The 22,683-nt window shown below is 33.4% G+C and overlaps 1 protein-coding gene and 2 long non-coding RNA genes across 8 annotated transcripts in view; 2 read left to right on the forward strand and 1 right to left on the reverse strand.

The window, feature by feature from the left end:
* LOC108871582 overlaps nucleotides 1-15,425 on the reverse strand; it is an 18,923-nt gene extending 3,498 nt beyond the window's left edge. For 5 of the 6 annotated variants that reach the window (XR_004457731.1, XR_004457730.1, XR_004457728.1 and 2 more), the window contains exons 1-8: nucleotides 15,186-15,425; nucleotides 14,916-15,024; nucleotides 14,787-14,834; nucleotides 14,480-14,710; nucleotides 7,042-10,083; nucleotides 5,320-6,916; nucleotides 4,200-4,331; nucleotides 19-3,684 (exon numbers count right to left, since the gene is read on the reverse strand). This is a non-coding gene — a long non-coding RNA (uncharacterized LOC108871582). The remainder of the gene's footprint in view (nucleotides 1-18; nucleotides 3,685-4,199; nucleotides 4,332-5,319; nucleotides 6,917-7,041; nucleotides 10,084-14,479; nucleotides 14,711-14,786; nucleotides 14,835-14,915; nucleotides 15,025-15,185) is intronic. The other variant, XR_004457732.1, reaches the window with a different exon arrangement.
* Nucleotides 1-22,683, forward strand: part of LOC103863213 — a 743,758-nt gene that overhangs the window by 623,755 nt on the left and 97,320 nt on the right. The gene's annotated exons all lie outside the window — the stretch shown is intronic.
* On the forward strand, nucleotides 4,238-5,303 carry LOC117133739. The gene is made up of 2 exons (XR_004457740.1): nucleotides 4,238-4,327; nucleotides 4,421-5,303. It is a non-coding gene; the product is annotated as an uncharacterized LOC117133739 (long non-coding RNA).

Raw genomic sequence — 22,683 nt, forward strand, 5'->3', positions numbered from 1 at the left:
CAGAAATTAGAGACATACAAGTTGTGAATCACGTATAGGAGTCGACATCTTGGAGATTTTGAATCGATTTCGTCGCCGGAAGTCTACGGTGAGAGAGACACGCCGGAACTAGACGGTGAGAGAGAGACGCTAGAAGGAGAGAGAGACGACGGTGACTCGACGGTGAGAGAGAGACGACGGGGACTCGGGAAGAGGGAGAGAAACCGATGGTGGAGAAGAAGATAAGGTAAGGGTATTATTATCTTTTGCTCACTAATGAAAGTGGTATTTCTGAAAATGTCCTTAGACTTATGGTAAAGTTGAAAAGTGGTATCCAACAAAGTGTAAAAGTAAAATTTAAATTGCCACTAATACCATTTTTCTAATACCACTTTTCAACTTTACACTAACCAATTTTACCATTAAAATTTTAATAGGTAAAATACCATTATACCCCTAATTAATTAAACCTAAAACTATTCTCTTCTTCCCCAAAGATTTCTTCAAATCTCAGATCCAAAATGAACGATACATGTAATCAAATCCGACGAATCAGACGATGTTGACGAGTTCTCCGGCGCTGAGGAGTTCTCCGGCAAAATTTCTGACTAGTTATACGGCGAGATCCGACGACGCTGCTGATGAGCTCAAACGAACAAGACGAGTTCTCGGCGAGATTTACGAACACTGAAGAGTTTCCGACGAGATCTGACGACGAGTTTTCCGGCGAGATCTAACGAAGACGAGTTCTCCGATGAAGCTGACAGACTCTACAAGCTCAGACGAACGAGACGATCTCTTTCCCTACACCTAAGAAACGCTAACAAAGGTAAGAGGATAATAGATGGTGATTTTCGTCTCTTTCTGTAATTGTAGGTTGGTTTATCAAAATCGATCTGTTTCTCGAAAGGAAAACGAAATTTTTCTCATGAAGTTTTCAAATCTCAAATTTATAAGACCTTATAAATTGAGTCCTTTCGAATCTTACTGTTGATTTGTTAGCAATCAAAAGACATAGAGCTTAACATATATTTAATTACTAACGTAAGAGTAATATTATTCCATGATTACTTCTTCTTTTGGTTGATCTGGTAATGTTGCAGGGAATTACAAAGGTGTGCTGTGAGCTTTTAGATTTAAAGGATGCTGTGGAGAATATATGTGGTGATATGCATATCAAGTACCTCACTTTCTTGAGGTAATACAATGCTACTATTTGTAGTTTGACTAGCAAAGTTTAGTATGTGCAATATATGAGGTAGAAGGTTGGTATTTTGATGTAACGTTATGTTTGGTACTTTATGAGATTCATTTTTATGTCTTGTTTTGTGTATAATATCTAAAGAAGCAGTGGAGATGGAGATGAGTTTGTTGAGTTACGAAAGCATATTATTTTTGAATCTTGTTTTTGGAAGTGAGCTAGTGCTGATGCGTAGGAATAATATGTGATTGGCTTGCGTTCAGATTTTGAAGATCGACCAGGTTGGTGAGCTGTTTGAAGAAGTAAGAGGGACTCTGAACTAGAACGTGGTTTGTGCGATCAAAGAATTACATATTTATAACGCTTTATAAAAGTTGCAGAGTTGGCTTGGTAATACATTCTTCTCTCTCATCTTCTTCAGACATCTCTTAATTAGGATGTTGTCGCATCCAAGGGCTCAAACCATACTTGTAGATGGAGCTTTTAGGGAGGGCGAGCCGCTGATTCCACTTCCTTCATTTAAGATCTTGGTGCTTCTCACATTCTCTTCTCCATCCACAGGAGTTAAGGTAAGTAGTAGTATTTATAAAACTAAACCATGAAATGAGCTTGTTTGATTCTAATCACAAGCATGGTCTCTGTACAGTCTACATAGAGGGTTCAGACAGTATATCCCTTGCTGAAGGACGTGGCTCTTTCACCAGATATGTCTTTTTGTGTTAATTGTCTTTTTGAGGGACTTTAGAAAACTTAACTTGTAACCCATTATAAATCAGTTTATAAACGTTTATAAATCATTTTCGAGTTCCTTATACTTATTCTGCCTAGCATTCCTCACAAGACTTCTCAAGTTCACACATTTATATGTTTTAATAGACATATCCGATCAACTCTTGTTTAAAAACTTCTTTATAAAGACTTATAAATCGTAGTTTCACAAAAAAAAAAAAAAAAAGAGACTTATAAATCGTCAAGTTGTACTTTTAATAATATCCTGAAATCCAGATTTATAAAGAATTATAATTAATGCAGTGTTCACTATCCGAAAATCTTAATCTTAACCAGAATTATTCAAATAACAAGTCCAACTAAGCCTTATTTGCTTTTTGGATAACAGAAGGAAGCAAATCCTAAAATTACTTGAACTCTTATTTAAAAACTTTTTTATAAAGACTTATAAATCGTCGAGTTGTACTTTTGAAAATATCCTGAAATCCAGATTTATATTTTATAAAGGTCTAAAAAATTGGAACAAATTTAACTTTTAGTAAATAACTGCATGACTAATGTTGTAGAGAGAAACTCACACACATTCAAAGACTGAATTGAACAACATTAAAGAGTTGACGAAGTCGGTTGTTTAGAACATATTCATATAAATTGTTTTTATAAATATTTTATAAACTCTTATAAATTATTTACATACCTTTATAAACCCTAGAAAATTATTTTATTAACTCTTATAACTTGTTTAATAAGCTTTTCTAAATGGTTATAGACTCTTATAATTGATTTAAGATCTCCAATTGATTTCTAAACCTGTATATACCTCTATAAACCTTATAAATTATATACATACCCCTTATAAATGATTTATAAACTTTTATAATTTTTTAATAAACATTTATAAATTGTTTATATACTTTATAAAATTTTTTATAAGCCTTTATAGATGGTTTATAGACTCTTACAAATAATTTGTAAACCTTTATAAAAGGTTTATAATATTTATAAATTGTTTTTAATAAAATTTTATAAATGATTTATAAACTCTTATTAATTATTTATATATCCTTATAAATATTATTTTACAAGTCTTTATAAATTGTTATAGCCTCTTATAAATGATTTCATAGACTTTCTATGTGATTCATAAACCAATAAACCTTATAAATTGTATGCATATCCCTTATAAATTGTTTATAAACTTTCATAACATTTTTATAAACAATTATAAATGGTTTATAGACTTTATTAATTGTTTTATAAACCTTTATAAAAAGATTATAAACTTTGCAAATTGTTTTATAAACTTTTATAAATGATTTATAAACTCTTATTTGCTTTTCATCTCTCCTTTGCTCTTTATTTTTATCTTCTTTCATGTGTTATTGCCTTATATCATACGTTGCAAAATGTAAATTCACAAATCCTTGTTCCCATTAGCTTTTCTTCATTTTATATCCTTGTTGAACCGTCAAGATCCATGTTATCAAGATCAGGAGGTGTTGGGTTCACGAAATGTTTGTATTCCTCAGGGAATCCAAACACTGTATTAACCACAAGATGTAACAAAGAATAAACAACGTTTTATAAGTCTCTACAAATCTCTAATTTATAATTTAATAAACTCCTATAAACTACATTTATAATCTTTTATAAACACTTCACATTATTGCAAAGACACCGATTGGATAATCACTTTTGAATTGTCTACTGGTTCTGTTCCAGCTTCATAAATCCTCAGAGGCAATCTCAAAGATGTGCAATTCATTGCTATCTAGCTGCAAGACGAAATAAAAAATGATGTTAACTTTTAATCATGGTCTAAAAATACCTTATCCAATCATAATGTTTATATATTTCGATAACAACCTTACAAAGAATATATGATAACAAAAGACGAGACTTTTCAAATTCACACATTTATATGTTTTTTATAGACATATATGATTAACTCCTGTTTACAACCTTTAATTATAAAATCTTGTATTGCATTGAGTTGTACTATCGACAATATCCTAAACCCAAGATTTATAAGAGGTTATAATTCTTTAAAATGCAATGTTCACTATCCGAAAATCTTTCTCCTAACAAGAACTATTCAAATGACAAGTCTAAATCAACCTTATTTGTTTTTTGGATAATAGAGGAACGAAAATCCTAAAATTACTTGAACCCAGATTTATAATGGTTTATAATTTTTCAAAAATTCAATGTTTACTATTGAAACTCTTTCCCTTAGATCGACATGTTCTAAACCTACCTTCGTTGACTTTCTTCGAACAAAAAAAAATACCTAAGTAGCTGCTTCCACCTCATCTGGTTCCCTTGACCATCTCAATCCACAATACTCGCCTGCTGCAACTTGCGTCTTCTTCGACGTAGCAAGAACTTTCTCCAAATCCAACTGTGACAATGGCCTAGGTACCTGACAAACAAAATGATAGCAACTCACAACATCAACACTTGCAAATTTGGTGACTGCAACAGCATTGGACATTTTCATATGAAACTTAGAGGACATGGTCTCCATTTTCTCTCTTCCTCTAGGATTTCTCTGATAGGGAAGTAAGCTGCTTTCTTGCAGAGCTCAAATATGTCTGATCCGGTGTAGCCTCCGCATAGACGAGCTAAGTGATCGTAGTCAATATCGGGCTCCACCCTCTCTCCCTTCAGCGTCACTTTCAATATCTCAGCTCTCTCCTTACGTTCAGGCATTCCAATCTCAAAGGCTTGAGGAAGACGCCTCATTATTGGTTCATCAAACTCTGATGATCTGTTTGTTGCAGCAAGTACCATCACCCTCGCATTCGCTACGAAGCAACCATTATACTCATTTAAAAACTACTGTATCCAAGTAGAGCATGCTCTAGACTGCACTAGAGTGATCTGAAAGGTGAATGATTCAACTTACGATCAGTAGAAAACCCATCCCATAAAGCCATAAACTTAGTCTTCATGTTTGCCATGGCTTCGTGATCTGTGACTTTTGTACCTGTGACTTTTGTTTCATGCATCTTTTTCTTCACTTATAAATCATTGAGTTGTATTTATCAACAATCTCATGAAACCCATATTTATAAGGGGTTATAATTCTTTAATATTCAGTTTTCACTATCGTAACTTATCTCTTCCTTAATTAATATGCAGTTTTCACTATCGGAAAATCTATTTCTTAGCTGAAACCATTCAGATCAATCTTAATATGACTTCAAAACCAGATTTAAGTTTTCAAATACTCAATGTTTTCACTCTCAACGTTTCACTATGAAATCAGTTTCTCTTAGATCGACCTCTTTAAATGAGATATCTAAGAGAACCTTGTTTGATTTTTCGATAAGAGAAAGCACAAAATCGAATCAAACAAAAAAATACAGAAATTAGAGAACAAACAAATACAGAAATTAGAGACATACAAGTTGCGAATCACGTATAGGAGTCGACATCTTGGAGATTTTGAATCGATTTCGTCGCCGGAAGTCTACGGTGAGAGAGACACGCCGGAACTAGACGGTGAGAGAGAGACGCTAGAAGGAGAGAGAGACGACGGTGACTCGACGGTGAGAGAGAGACGACGGGGACTCGGGAAGAGGGAGAGAAACCGATGGTGGAGAAGAAGATAAGGTAAGGGTATTATTATCTTTTGCTCACTAATGAAAGTGGTATTTCTGAAAATGTCCTTAGACTTATGGTAAAGTTGAAAAGTGGTATCCAACAAAGTGTAAAAGTAAAATTTCCCCTTTTACAAATGTAAGGTATTTGTGAAAATAGTCATTAATTAATGGTAAATTTGAAAAGTGGTATCAAACTTGTGGTAGAATTGAAATTTCCTCAATGATGCATAGATAATATATTGTTGCGAGTTTCCAAACAAATTAGACGATAATATATAGTCATGGATATAAAAGTTTAACAAATGTCAATAATTTTAGTTTTGTATAAAATATTACATAGTTTACGAATTTTAACCCATTTTGATGATGAATGATAATTTATTTAAATGAAACTGTTTTTTCTTTCTTAAAAAAATCTGTTAATACCAATTTAGTATATTGTTTCATATTTAATTTATAAAGCACATCTATTTTAATATAATATAGACTTTAATTCTAAAATTCATAAAATAGCATAGAATTTTTATTTTCTGTTGTGTGTGATAAATTTCAATTATCATTATTTTAATAAGATTACATTACTAATTACGAAATTATAATGCACTATTTTTAAAAAGAATGACAAAACGTTTGGTAGGATTTTGTTAGATTTTTTCTCAACAGATTTTGTTATAACAAAAAATAAAATTCAAATTTCTAACTAAAATTGATTTATTATTAATATATTTATTGATTATTAAAATTTAGTGTAAATAATTAAATATGTCACATTAAGTAGTTAATCAGATGGTCCTACTATAACTTGTCAATGGTAGATAAAATACGAGACTCTAAATTAATTGAGTAGATTCTGTATAGTTGCAAATACATAGAGGTGAAATTTCTATGAATATTATTTTTCGCTGATCTATAGGGACACATAAAGTTTTACAACAAAGTATAAATTGTATTTTCCAACCGATCTATAAATAGATGGAGATAATATAAATATATAGTTATTATTTCGTTTTTAAGAAAATCTTATTTTATTTTACAGTTTCATATTAAAAAAGTATTAAAGAGAAATTATTGGAAAAAAACAAATATATATATATATATATATATATATATATATATATTTATTTATTTATTTATTTTCCGTTCTACACACGAGGTGGTGGCCCTTTTATTGGTGGTAGTGGTGGACCGCATATATTATTGTAGCAGTGGCAATAGTGTTTATTGTCCTTAACAGCACACGTACCAAAGTAAAATCCAGTTTTTGGGCCTGACTCCTTGCAAAGACGCAAACATTCAGCATCACGGTTTGGTTTATGACACATATCCGGCGGTGCATTTTCGAGTGGAATTCCACGACAACGGCGCTCGAAATCCTTAGCAGCATTAGCATTTATTTTTTCTGTTGAAATAGTGACTTTAAGTGAGAATAGAAGTTGACAAAAAAAAAAAGAGAATACATAAAATTTTATAAATCGCAAAACCATAAACCATTCACAACACTTATATATGTGTTATATAAATTACCTGTCAAAATTAACAAAGGTATCATAAGAATAATAGAGAAGGAAACTACTTTTTCTCTTTTATACATGCTTTTTTTCTCTTCGTTTATGATTTTTTTTTTAATTAATTGAATGTTCTATGTACCTCATTGTCAAATTAAGGTATATAGAGTGTTTTCAATTCTTAAAATAGGAATAAGTAAAAACGGCAAACAAGGAGAAAAACTGAAATTTAATGAATACCACATAACTGAAGTAAACCTTTAATATCGTATTCACTAAAATTGGGTTATGGCTTATAAGTCTACGGCTGATTCAACCATAACTTTTGGAAACTTTGCTAAAAAAAAAAGATAACTTATCCCCCTATATATTAATAGAGAATCATTTAAAAAGTTATAACCTTTAGTTTGTATTAATTAAAAAAGTATCATGCTGAGTTGTCACGTAAGTAAAATGTTAATTTTGCTAACGTGGTGGCTTGAGAATCAATAGAGAATTTTGTTAGTCCAAAATTAAATTGCTAGGGAATCCCCTATATATTAATCTTGGAGCATTACAACATATTTTCGTAGCCACGTGTCATCACGAGAATAATTCTTAGAATTGTTAGAAAAATAAGTTGGTCCATATAAACATATACTATGATTTTTATTAAAATAACTATCAAATTAATTAGTAGTGTACAAAAGAATATTTTTTCTTTCTTTAAATAAAATCTACATAATAACCTAATATGGTTAACATATATATGATAATTAATTATTATGAAAAATACATATTTGACAACAATTTTTCTAACCCCTCTCTTTTCTGTTTAATTTTATACTATTAAAAGAAATTAAACAATCACGTTAAGCACAAAATTAAAAAAATTAGATTTTTTCTTATAGGTTATATTTCGAATTTTTAAAAATGACTATACAATATTAAAAATGGTAAAAGTCCCACATTGAAAATTTTGTGATCAATGGTTTAACTTTTATATTGTTCAAGCAAGATACAAATGATGATCATATATCGTAGGGGTTGGCGTTCGGTTACACGTTTGGGTTCGTATCTGGTATTTTAGTATAAAAGCATAAAGCCCATTCGGATATTTCTACACTTCGAGTCGGGTTCATGTATTTAATGTTCAGGTTTGGTAATTTTGGGCCGGGTTTGGATATTTAAATTTTGAAGAAAAAATAAATAAATTGTTTAAGTTTTTTTGTATATAAAATATTTTAACTTCTTTTCTAATTTTTAAAAATTTAAACTATTAATAGGTCTAGAGATAAAACTTTTAAAATAAAAAGACACTAATTTCGTTGTTGGTTTGAAATTTTAGATGCAAATTTTATTAATGCAAGAAACAAGAGCTTGATATATATTTTAATTGAGTAGCAAATAATTTTGTCCATAATTATATGTATATTATCTAATTTTTAGAAATAAGCATCATTAATATAAATATTTTGAATAAAATGAGAGAAGTAAGCTAGAAATATAGGGTTAAGTATACTTATGTTTGGTTATCTTCAGATATCCATTCGGATTTGGATATTTCCCGTATGGATTCAAATATTACCCGAACTAGTTAAATAAGTAATTTTTTTTGTTGTTCTAGAATTAGATGATATTTAGACCGAGTTGGTGAATATATACTAGACAGACATTTATATTTCGAGTCCGCATTTATATATTCTATAACAGCTTGATATATTACACTACAAGAAAAAATGACCTTACCGACTACAGTATTAGGTAATATTAGTTAAAGATAGTCCACTATATCTCTCTTCTACCAAAGATACTAGCATTATTAAAAATAAATTATTCAACTCTTATTTATCAATGGATACACATTATTATTTCATAGGAATGAGAAATGTATAAAACTTCTTGAGTGTTCCTCAACTAGTTTGCCTATTGAACCTAGCCATGGGATCTCCAATGTTGCTAGGTTAGGTTTCCATCAAGTGATGACTCATTGTGTTGGCTTGAGACCCATTCCCCTCGAAATGAATACAACTTGCTTTTTAGGTAGACCTTTAGTCAAAGGATCAACTAATTTTTCCTTTGATCTAATGTAATCCAATGCTATCACCCCATTAGAAAGCAATTGTCATGCATGAGTACGTTTTATACGTCTTGACTTGCCATTGTAACTTTTTCTTTCTCGTAATGAAATTGAGTAAGTGAATATCATACCATCTGACTCTTGTTTAACTCTAATTCCAAGAACTATAACAGCCAATCTCATATCTTTCATGAATAATGACTTAGAATTTCTTCCACTTGTTTCACCATAAAGTTTAAGAACTTTTGCACAGTCAACGTCTTAACGCTTGCAACTTCAGACTTGTATTTCTTCTTTAATGATTCCCACAACTGATTTGAAGTTTGGAATATATGATAAACATCATAGAGAGAATCGTTCAAAGTGTTAAGAATATAGTTTGTGCACAAAAACTCTTTTTGTGTCCATATCTCTGATGATTTAAATATTTCATCAGGAATATCATCTTCTACAGGTGACTCTGGTCCTTCAAAAGTCAAACACTGTCCAAGATTCAGTGTAGTGAGATAACACAACATCTTCTGTTGCCATCTTTTGAAATTCACTCTTTGGAATACAAAAGGGTTCTCTATATGACTTTTCACAATTGCATTATGATTGATCCATCTTGCTTTCTTTGAAAAGAACAAGGAAAAAAATATATCTTAGATTGTTATTCCAAAGTACAAATGCAAATCAATCATACGTATGCTTCACACTTGTAGATCATTTATAAACCCTTATAAATATTACTAGATTTCTAAACCATTGTAAATAGTTACAGGATATTTATCTTTCTCCCATTATCATTTCACTGATTGTAGTTTGATAGAGGCTTGCTTGCGCAATCTTGTAAGACAGAATTTCGCCCCTACAATGGTGTGGTGTAGTTTCATAGGCGTCTATCTTGAGGTTACAGCTATCAATTTCCGTACAACACACACATACCGAGATCCTAGCAAACTATGTAAAGTGGGCCTCAACTTTAATACTTCAAGCCCTTTCCCAGCCCAGCAATGAAACCTGCACAAAACCAAAGGAACGTTAGTTTCCTTTTGTCAAGAATGTCGGCCAATATTTTCCCAAAGACAATAGGAAAATATACAAAGCTACAGAGGACAAGGAATACGTGATCCAGTATATAAGAAGGCCATAGGTGAAGGTTACGATCATCCGATACAAAGCAAATAACAAAGGCATAGAGAGAGATCAAGAGCATAGCAAATAAGTTCTTAGAGTTCTTAGTTTGGTTATCACACTTGTGATCTCTATTATTGTTATTGTGAAACTTCTTTAAGATATTAAATAAGAATACGTTTGATTCATAAAGTTATTCCAAAGCACAAGTAGGATTGAATTCCTAACAAGTGGTATCAGAGCAATCCAGGTTAGATTGCAGGTGCTTAAGGGATGGGAAAAACTAGGATCGAAATTGATAGGTTCGAAGGAACCGGAGATTTCTCGCTGTGGAAAGTTCGTATGATGGCTCACTTTGGAGTCCTAGGGCTAAAGGACATTCTAACTGATGAGACCCTTCTGTTGGATCCGCCAAAAGAGGAAGCAGAAGGAGATACGAAAGTCACAGGAGATGGAACTACGGAATCAAGCTCAAAGATTGATCCCGCTAAACTTGAAAAGTCGGAGAAGGCCAAAGACCTCATCATAGTCAACGTAGGTAACCAAGTTCTACGGAAGATCAGCCATTGTGAAACCGCTGCTGCTATGTGGACCGCATTAAACACGCTGTACACAGAAACCTCTTTGCCGAATCGTATCTACTTACAACATAAGTTCTACACGTTCAAGATGAATGATTCTAAGGACATAGATGCAAACGTTGATGATTTTCTAAAGTTAGTAGCAGACCTAAGTAACTTGAACGTGGATGTCTCAGAAGAAGTTCAAGCTATCCTGTTACTAAACTCAATGCCGCGTATGTATGATCATCTTAAGGAAACTCTCAAATATGGCAGAGATACTCTCAAGATCAATGAAGTAACAGGTGCCGCAAGGTCAAAGGAACGAGAGTTACTTGAAAGTGGAAAGCTTTCAAAATCACAAGATGAAGGACTATACGTGGAAGACAGGGGAAGATCATCTAATAAAGGAGGAAACCGAAACGGTAAAGGCAGATCTAAAAGCAGGCACGGGCGATCTAAATCAAAGCCAAGATACGATAAGAACAACAAAGGATGCTGGACATGCGGGAAGGAAGGACATTGGAAGCGGGAATGTCCTGAAAAGAAAACGCATAGAGCTGCTAATGTAGCTGAAGAGCCTAAGCAGCCTTTTGTACTAACAGTTAGTACACACGACGCCGGTTCAGAATGGGTCATGGATTCTGGTTGTTCTTTCCATATGACACCCAACAAAGACGTTCTATTTGACCTTGTCGAATTTCAAAGAGGCAAAGTTTTGATGGCAAACAACACTCACTGCGACGTCAAAGGGATTGGCAAGATAAGGATCGTGAGACCCGACGGAACCGTGGTTATTCTTACAGATGTAAGATATATGCCTAATATGAGCAGGAATCTAATATCCTACGGGATGCTAGAACGAGCAGGTTGCAAATACGAAGGAGAAAACTTCATGATACGTTTCTTCAAAGATGGGAAAGAGATTTTATCCGGTAAGTACCATGAAGGATTGTATTACTTGCAAGGAACAGTTATGAAAGGGGAGGCTAATGTGACACGAGCAGACGTGGACATGACGAAGATTTGGCACTCCCGGCTAGGGCACATGAGTTTAAAGAACTTAAATGTGCTTGTAAAGGAAGGATACCTGTCTAACAAAGAAGTCGATAAATTGGAGTTCTGTGAGACTTGCGTTCTGGGAAAGTCTCACAAGCAAAGCTTCTCTGCGGCCAAGCACACTTAGAAAGAGGTCTTGGAATACATACACTCTGATTTATGGGGTGCACCGTCTACTCCGGATAGTCTAGGAGGGTGCAAGTATTTTATAAGCTTCATAGATGACTATTCTCGTAAGGTTTGGATTTACTTCCTAAAATCCAAAGATGAGGCGTTTAGCAAGTTTAAAGAATGGAAGGAAGCCGTGGAAAATCAGATCGGGAAGAAAATCAAGTGTCTTAGAACGGATAATGGATTAGAGTTTTGCAATAAACAGTTTGACAAACTTTGCAAAGACTCAGGTATCAAAAGGCACAAGACTTGTCATTACACACCGCAACAAAACGGTGTGTCTGAAAGGATGAATAGGACGATCATGGAAAAAGTTAGGTGTATGCTTGCAGAAGCAGGATTGGGTCAAGACTTCTGGGCAGAAGCTGCATCAACGGCTGTCTACATTATAAATCGATCCCCTAGCTCAGCCATAGACTACAGACTTCCTGAAGAGATGTGGACAGGAAAGAAACCTGAGTTGAACCATCTGAGGCTATTTGGCTGCTCAGCGTATGTCCACACGATCCAAGAGAAAACAAGTCCAAGAGCGTTAAAAGGCATTTTCATGGGATATCCATTTGGAGTTAAAGGATACCGTGTTTGGTTACCCGAGGAAGGCAAATGCGTTACAAGTAGGAACGTGGTGTTTAATGAAGAAGATTTATCTAAACACTCGGAAACTAAAGAGGAACAGAAAGAAAGTAAGAAAGAGATCAGAAGAGTTACTTTCAGAGAACCTCTAATCGAAGGGCCTAGTTCCGCAGATGTAGAGAAGTCACCTGTTCAAGGTGGAGTTTCTGAAACTGAAGAATCAGAAAATTCAGAAGAAACCAGTTCTGAAGAAGTAGATGAAAACACAGAAGTAGAAGAAACCGAAATCGAAAGATATATGCTCGCACGAGACAGAGTGCGAAGACAAATCAGACCTCCTTCTAGGTATGAAGATACTGATTTCGCAGCTTATGCTTTAGCCGCATCTGAAGAGATAGAAATCGACGAGCCAAAGTCATTTAAAGAAGCTATGATGAGCAAGAAAAGCAAGTTTTGGAAGAACGCTGCCGGAGATGAGATGGACTCTCTTCAAAGAGCTGGCACATGGATACTGATTGAAAAACCCGAGAATGCAAAAGTTATAGGCAGCAAATGGATCTTCAAGTTAAAGCCTGGAATACCCGGAGTTGAAGAACCGAGGTATAAAGGCAGATTGGTGGCTCAGGGATTTTCTCAAAAGGAGGGGATCGACTACAATGAAGTGTTTTCACCTGTAGTGAAGCATGTGTCGATCAGATTGATGTTATCTCTCGTGGTTAATAAAGATTATGAGCTAGAGCAGATGGACGTTAAAACAGCTTTTCTTCATGGAGATTTGGAAGAAAGAATCTTAATGAATCAGCCAGAAGGATTCATAAAGAAAGGAGATGAAAATAAAGTCTGTTTACTAAAGAAGTCTTTGTATGGATTGAAACAATCTCCAAGGCAATGGAATCTCAAGTTTGATTGTTTCATGAAGAGCCAGCGGTTTGTAAGAAGCAAGGAAGATTCTTGTGTTTACATGAGAAACGTGAACACAGAACAAGCCGTGTACTTACTTTTATACGTCGACGACATGCTCATAGCTTCGGGAGATGAACAAGAAATCAGAAGCGTCAAAGAGAGTTTAAGCAAAGAGTTTGAGATGAAAGATTTGGGAAAAGCTTCAAGAATATTAGGAATGGACATCATAAGAGACAGAAAGAAAGGAATTTTAAAACTGTCTCAAGAGAACTATTTAGAGAAGGTTCTGAAATCATTCAATATGACTGAAGCCAAGGCTGTGAATACGCCTACCTCAACTCAATTTAAACTGAAGAGTCTTACGAAAGATCAAAAAGAAGAAGAAGGAAGCTTCATGGCAGACATACCATACGCAAGCGTGGTTGGTAGTATAATGTACGCCATGGTCGGTTCAAGACCTGACTTAGGCTATGCAGTTGGACTCATTAGCCGTTTCATGTCAGAACCGGGAAGAGAGCATTGGCTAGCAGCAAAATGGGTTTTACGATATCTTAAGGGTGCTACAAAAAGGTGTCTAACGTTTACTAAGCACTCAGAGTTTAGTATTCAAGGATTTTGTGACTCGGATTATGCTACTGACCTTGACCGAAGAAGATCAGTTACAGGATTCGTGTTTCAAGTTTGGGGAAACACGGTTAGCTGGAAATCAAGTCTACAAGACGTGGTAGCTCTTTCAACGACTGAAGCAGAGTACATGGCTCTTACTACAGCCGCGAAAGAAGCTATATGGTTAAGAAGGCTATGTGGGGAGATGGGATTTGAACAAGAAAGTGTTAAGATTCACTGCGATTCACAAAGTGCTATAGCCCTAGCAAAGAATCATGTTCATCACGAAAGAACTAAACACATAGACACTAAATACCACTTCATAAGAGACGTTGTAGCAGAAGGCAAGGTTCACCTATCTAAGATCCATACTAGCAAGATTCCTGCAGATTTTCTAACTAAAGCCTTACCCGGGCCTAAGTTTGATCTCTGCTGTGATCTCCTCAACATCAACGAGTAAAAACTCAAGAACGTCGCAGGTAACTCCATTATCGAAGATGTCTCGCAAAAGGAAGAAATAATGAGTTAATAACTCCGGATTATTTCTTAAGCGATAATGGGAAGGTTTAGGAGTAGCAAAAGATTACCTGCAGGGACGTTGTGGAAGCGAGGCACATGGTACTTAGCTCAAGGTGGAGAAGCTAAGGGAAATCAAACAGAGTTAGTAAAGGATGATTGAAGTCGATGAATAAAAGTAGACTTCGGAAAAAGATATACCTGAGAGAACGTCTTAAACGGCTGTGGCAGCTGAAGGGAGACGAGTATCTACATTGGCAAAAGATAACACAGATCACCAGACAAGATAATCATGTCTTAAACAGCTTAAAGTAAAGTAAGAGACTTTACAGAGAAGCTGAAGGGAGACAGGTTTATTGATAGAACGGAGGAAGCTCTAGAGAGTCGCCGGTTACGTTCTAAGGAGTATACGTGATGTGTTTGATCACTGAAGTTCTAGCTGTGACATTAAAGAGGAGGTTAATACATGAAACTCAAGTGAATCTAATTGGAGAGAGGATCCAAGGAAGATTAATCAACTATCATCACCAAGAAGAAATTCGAGATTCAAAATCATCAAGGAAAAAGAATTCGCGAGCTTTTTCAGATGAAGAATCTTACCGGGTGATGCTTAGATGGTGGGAGTTTTCTGAAGATCGAGCTGAAGATCTGGGGAAAAATCGATCTACCGGCAAGGAGTCGAAGCGAGAGAGAGTGGTGAGGCTGTAGCAGCGTACGAGCTACACCGATTCATCGGAAAAATGACAGGAGAAGTCACCGGTGTGTGACGCCATCAACGTCGCGAGATTTGTCGGGAGAAGGAGTAGAAATTTTTTTTGGTCTTCTGGTTTCTTCGATGGAATCGAAGAGGAAGACAAGGAAGAATTAAAATTGGGCCAGGTGGAGTTTGTAAAGTGGGCCTCAACTTTAATACTTCAAGCCCTTTCCCAGCCCAGCAATGAAACCTGCACAAAACCAAAGGAACGTTAGTTTCCTTTTGTCAAGAATGTCGGCCAATATTTTCCCAAAGACAATAGGAAAATATACAAAGCTACAGAGGACAAGGAATACGTGATCCAGTATATAAGAAGGCCATAGGTAAAGGTTACGATCATCCGATACAAAGCAAATAACAAAGACATAGAGAGAGATCAAGAGCATAGCAAATAAGTTCTTAGAGTTCTTAGTTTGGTTATCACACTTGTGATCTCTATTATTGTTATTGTGAAACTTCTTTAAGATATTAAATAAGAATACGTTTGATTCATAAAGTTATTCCAAAGCACAAGTAGGATTGAATTCCTAAGAAACTATACTCTGAATTTTTCTTCAGAAACTTGTTATGGGGAAGAAGAAGAAGATTAAATCCAATTGAATAATCTTCTCTCTTCTCTCTTCTTATTCCTTTCCTCTCGTATTGCATTTGATCCCTTTATATATTGACTCAAGTGGTGCCTTTAGTCAACCCATGCCCTAACTCAAGCGGTGCCTTTTAATCAAGGCATATGTTGATTTTTGTCTGAAGCGTTAGGTTCCTTTAATTAATTAAAGTCCAACAGTAGATAGATCAGCTTTGTTACCAACCAAACCATAACAATATCTTGAGCTCCCTGCTTTTGCAGTTCCTATTAGATTTAAATGGTAAAATCCAATGATTCAGTCATTTAAATCATATGGGTCCAAGAAATCACATAGTTTTATACTCTGATACGGTTATATAGTTCAGAAGCTATTGCTTGAATTCCCAAAACCATTTAGGAAACGGAGCCACTTGAAAACATATCTTAACCAAATACTGAGCTTTCTTAAAAGATTCAGGGCTTGTTATATCATACACAATGACAGCAACTGCAGCTCCACGGTAATATAATGGCGCAAGTGCAGAGTACCTGAGAAATCTAGTTAACGCATATTTAGCTTTAACGCGAGCATGCAAGGCGTTGATTTAATTAACTAACACAAATCTACATATATTTGGTAATAATATATTTCAAAGTGTTTGATAAAATAATAAATTTAATTGACATTATATCATTCTCGTAGTTTGGATCAGCATCTCAGCTTACGTCTGAATAAAAATCAACTTCTGGAACATATAATGGAGCAAAAGAATTGTCCATAGCAGATAAAGGGCAAGTTCATCTCTCCCTGATCATGCTTATATAACAACAACATAATTGACATTTTATACATATTAATTCAAATTTTCAATTGAATATACTGTTCTCATTGAGTTTCCACTTCCTCTCTTTTTTCGTATCAGTTTAAAAGTTTTTTTTTCGTTTAACTATTGTCATCAAAATAAAAATCAAAAATGTCTTAGACAACTTAAAAAGATGATGAAGAAGAAAAGAGGTTATCTCTAATCTCATAGGTAAAATGGAATATCAAGTCCAAATAAACCACAAACGGTTTCACATTCCGGATGCTTTTATCACCAATAAGCGAGTCCAAAACATATATGGTCCATAACTTCATATGAACAATAACAATAGAGACTATAGAGTGGATCCCAAAGTGATCTGGACATGGACGTATGTGTACACTGTCTCAACATCTCTTAACATTTAATTTTCATAATGATTTCCAACTATTGACAAAATGAAAACCATTAAAACCTTTGCCTTTTAAAAAAAAACATGTCTTATATAATTTATATATATATATATATAGAGCTAGATGATAAGATATATTTAAATAAATAATCATTAGATATAATATAATATAATTAAAATTATTTTTAAATAAAATGCAGTTTTAACTTTATTAAAGTCTAAATAAAATCAAACTAGAATAGTTAAACCAAATCAAAATAAATAAGACTAGCAAACGTTTATGTTTTTTTTTTCAAACCGTTGAAATTAAAATATAAAAAATAATGTTCAAATATAAATTTAATTTTTCTTTTCAAATATTGAAATTTATATTTAAAATTATTATTTATGTGCATGATGCATGAAAACTCATGGTTTATTATAAGCATAAAAACATAACTTATTTGTTTTTAAGTGTTTCCTTACATCTTATTTTTCAGTCTTCCTAACTACTTCATTAATTTTTTTAATATAATAATTCGACACTATTTGTAACAATTTCACAGATTTTTGTGAAATTGCTTCATTTGTAACAAAAAAATCTAAACCGGTTAACATAAAAAAATTTATATATATTTACAGAGTCAGTTAAACATGGCATTCAAGTATCCATTTGAGTATGTATCGTTTGTTGGATATTAGATTTTTTGGATTTTAAAATTAAACTCCATTCGGACATTATAAATTGTCGGATGGGATTCGAGTCGGATTCTTCTGGATCGGAAAAAATTCGTACGAACCTAAAAATATCCAAATAACTTATATGTTTAAAAATGTCATTAAATAATTTAGAAAAAAAATACTAAAAATCATAACCCATGCGGGTGTGCAAATATGTTATTACATATGGGATAGTCCATATCATTGCTTCATTTGAATTCGCTTCCAGTTTCCACTTTCCAGGATTCATATGTTCTCGACCTCAAATGTTTGATATAATATACATGTCACTTAAACAGAGCGAAAGATCGCTTAAACATTACAAAAAGTCCTCTCTAAAATAGCAGTACATAAAAGTATGGAAAAGATTAGTCAGGAAAAGATGAAAAAGATTAGTCAGGAAAAGGGTAATGCTTTACTTTGAAGGTAATCCAAACGCTCCAATCTTGACAAAAGAGAAGAGGTAGCATCTTTGCCAATTTCATATATTCAGACAAGAATGAAACATATTCTAACAAAAGTGGTGTTCAGAGAGTGATCATAAGGGGGGGGGGGGGGGGGGGGGGGGGGGGGGGGGGGGGGGGGGGGGGGGGGGGGGGGGGGGGGGGGGGGAGTAGCGGGGCATGGAGATCTCAACTTCTAAATTTAAGATGCTATAACAAACTGAGTAGAGGAAGCCATGGCTGCTGAGATGAACACAAGTAAATAAATCATAGGAATGGTTACCTGTCTTTGTGAATTTGAAATAAAATTAATTCTTGATTATATTGCATAGAAGAGGTGAGATTATTCATTGACTATATATAGTCTTGTTTGAAAGAACATGTAAATGGACAGGCACGGTCCTCATTCTTAATTCTTTATGATATTTTGCAGATAGAAGAGTGAGCAAAAATGACAACATTTTTATTGACTAATGTTTTTCAAAGAGCAACATGAAAGCAGAAACGAAAATGTAAACGGTCTAACACACATAACCTGGTCCTCACATGATTTGCGCAGAAGTTGGAACATAAGAGGCCACAAATGGCTCAAGCTGTATGTATATACATTTTCTAAGATCCTTTTTTTGCGATCAATAGCAATCTGATGGATAAAGAGATCTTTGGTGTCGTCTCAGATATCAAAAGTCTCTCAGATTTGTTTATCTCTATCTCCTACTCTCAATCTGATAACTGGGATGCCGATCGGTTGGCGAAGAAGGTCCTGCGCGATCCTACCTCTGCTTCTATTTTTATTAGGAACCGGGCCTCAGATTCTAATATAGGCTTTGTAATAGGCTAAACCCTTTTTAAGTTTTAATGAAATTAAGTTGATAAAAAAAAAAACCATTATCTCCAACGATGCAAGTTCTAAACATTCTCTTGCGTCCACCAAAAACCACAACCATGTTCTCCTCCTCCACAATGTAGAAACTACCAGAACCGATATACTTACCTACTGAATTCATATCAACCTTGAGGAAGTTTGTCCAAAAAACAGCATCTGGCTCAATTTTATTGGTAACCAAAACCTCCATCTTATACGTATCGGACCGGTTTACTAACAGCCCAAGCTGCTCTTCTCTAACCGTAGACAGAGACACACCATGCACAATACTAGGGTCAACTGGCAGAGGCAGACGCGGTCCAAACCTCTCTCTTTTAAAATCAAAACACCATAAGAAACCATGTGATTCCTGATCTCTAGCATACGAGTAATAATCTCCCTTCAAAGACACACCAAAGATACCTAAAACACACCAAAGCTATCTAAAGTCTCATCAGGAACATCAGTTACCCTCCATGAGTTTGAGTTAGAATCGTATATTACGAATTATCGTATTGATTATAAGTATAGCAAAACATCAAGATTTTGAAGCTACCACAAGAGGAATTGTCGTATCCAAACGCAATCTGATCTTCTTCAAATCGGCCACTAGGCCACTTGATCCATCTTCTTTTACACAAATACGGATTCCAAACCACAAACATATTGCGTATGTCTCTCAATACACATAGTATTAAACCATTGCACTGATAGATCCTTATAGATATTACTTCACCTGAATTTTCTCGAGTGATAAGTGTACGCTTTGCTTCACGGATAGATCAAACTTGTTGACGTGAGTTTTGTAAAGGTTGACGTTGATCAAATAAACCCTATGATCTCTCGTGATCATAAGAAACTCTTTTCCCCTTGATGTTTTGCTTATGTGTTTATCTCTAAAGCTCTATCTTTGGATAAAGCGTTCTACTTTTTGCAAGTAGATCGTACTGCTCCTATAGATTTCAGTGGAACCCTAGAAAGAATCTCCTCCACCAAATCAATTGGAAGTTTTGATATCATCATGTCGTTGTTTCAACTAACTTCAGGATCAATGTTCACACCGATAAGAACTAGGTTAACCTTCAAAACTATTTTGTGGTTGGTGAGTTCACGAGAGAGAGAAGCTGTCGATAGATTGACATTGAAGAGTAAACACAGAAACCCTAACTTTAAGGTTTAAAACGGTGGAGCATCAGTCACGTTTTGTAATTTATTGTTACTGGGCCATTCTTTTTATAAGCCCATTATAGATGTCACAGAGTTAAGACCCAGTTTTTGTAACATTGTATCATCTTAGCTTCTCCTCTTATGTAACCACATAATCCTTACTAATAAAATGGACCTTTTGAGGCTCCATAGAGTGTCCACATCAGCGAAAAAAATTCTCCCGAAAGATGACACGTGGCATAAAATATAGTTTTACATTTTAATATTACTAATTTTCAAAAATTATAAATAATATGAAACATACAACATAAAAAATAGAAAAACTACATTGAACATATGTAAAATTACCATTTTTCACTTTAAAAAAAACGGCTTAATTCCATAATGTAATATTACCAATAAAAGGGACCTTTTGAGGCTCCATAGAGCGTCCATATCAGCGAAAAAAAATTCTCCCGAAAGATGACACGTGGCATAAAATATAGTTTTACATTTTAATATTACTAATTTTCAAAAATTATAAATAATATGAAACATACAACATCAAAAATAGAAAAACTACATTGAACATATGTAAAATTACCATTTTTCACTTTAAAAAAAAAGACGGTTGAGGCTCCATAGAGCGTCCACATCAGCGAAAAAAATTCTCCCGAAAGATGACACGTGGCATAAAATATAGTTTTACATTTTAATATTACTAATTTTCAAAAATTATAAATAATATGAAACATACAACATAAAAAATAGAAAAACTACATTGAACATATGTAAAATTACCATTTTTCACTTTAAAAAAAAAAGACGGCTAAATTCCATAATGTAATATGACCAATAAAAGGGACCTTTTGAGGCTCCATAGAGCGTCCATATCAGCGAAAAAAAATTCTCCCGAAAGATGACACGTGGCATAAAATATAGTTTTACATTTTAATATTACTAATTTTCAAAAATTATAAATAATATGAAACATACAACATAAAAAATAGAAAAACTACATTGAACATATGTAAAAGAGAAAAAGACTAGGATAGCACTAAACCAACTTTTTGTTCCCAAAGTAGCACTCAAGGCTCAAAGTCACAAAAATAGGTTTCATTAAAGAGGTAAATATACACTTATACCCCTTGGGTTAATTAATCCAAACCTTAGGGTTTAGAGTTAAGGGGTGAGGTTTTGGAATTAGGGTTTAAAATTTTATAAAAAATAAATACTAAAATAAAAAATAAAAATTTTAAAAACAGTTTCAAAAAGTATTTTTAAATTATAAAAAGAAAATTTGAAAAAAAAAATAAAAAAAAATTTCGAAAAAAAAAATTTCAAAATTTTTTTATAAAATTTCGAATCTGAAAACATATAATCTGAAACTATAAAAAAATTCTTTTTTAATTTTTTTAATTTTTATTTATTTTTATTTTTTTTATTTTTGTTGATTTATTTAATTTTAAATCAAGGGTATTAGAGATATTTTACCCTTTAATGAATGTCATTTTTGTGACTTTCTCCTTCTAGTGCTATTTTTGAGACATAAACTTTAAAAGGTGCTATTATTGACAATTGCCCTATGTAAAATTACCATTTTTCACTTTAAAAAAAAAGACGGCTTAATTCCATAATGTAATACTGCATAAAATATAGTTTTACATTTTAATATTACTAATTTTCAAAAATTATAAATAATATGAAACATACAACATAAAAAATAGAAAAACTACATTGAACATATGTAAAATTACCATTTTTCACTTAAAAAAAAGACGGCTTAATTCCATAATGTAATATTACCAATAAAAGGGACCTTTTGAGGTTCCATAGAGCGTCCATATCAGCGAAAAAAATTCTCCCGAAAGATGACACGTAGCATAAAATATAGTTTTACATTTTAATATTACCAATTTTCAAAAATTATAAATAATATGAAACATACAACATAAAAAATAGAAAAACTACATTGAACATATGTAAAATTACCATTTTTCACTTTAAAAAAAAAGACGGCTTAATTCCATAATGTAATACTACCGTTTTATAAAAAAAACAAAAAACATTATATATAATTTCGAAAATAATAAATATATGTAAACATACAACATAAAAAATAGAAATACTACATTAAATATAGAGTAATTGGCGTAGATACACCCATGAACTCATGTAATTTGCTATATAACCTTGAGGCTCCATAGAGCGTCCACATAAGCAAAAAAAACTTCTTCCGAAAGATGACACGTGGCATAAAATATAGTTTTACATTTTAATATTACTAATTTTTTAAAATTATAAATAATGTTTAAACATACAGCATAAAAAATGAAAAAACTACATTAAACATACGGCTTATCTCCATAACGTAACATTACCGTTTTATAAAAAAATTCAAAAAACATTAT

Source organism: Brassica rapa, chromosome A04, assembly GCF_000309985.2.
Source record: "Brassica rapa cultivar Chiifu-401-42 chromosome A04, CAAS_Brap_v3.01, whole genome shotgun sequence".
In the NCBI taxonomy this organism is placed as follows: Eukaryota; Viridiplantae; Streptophyta; class Magnoliopsida; order Brassicales; family Brassicaceae; genus Brassica; species Brassica rapa.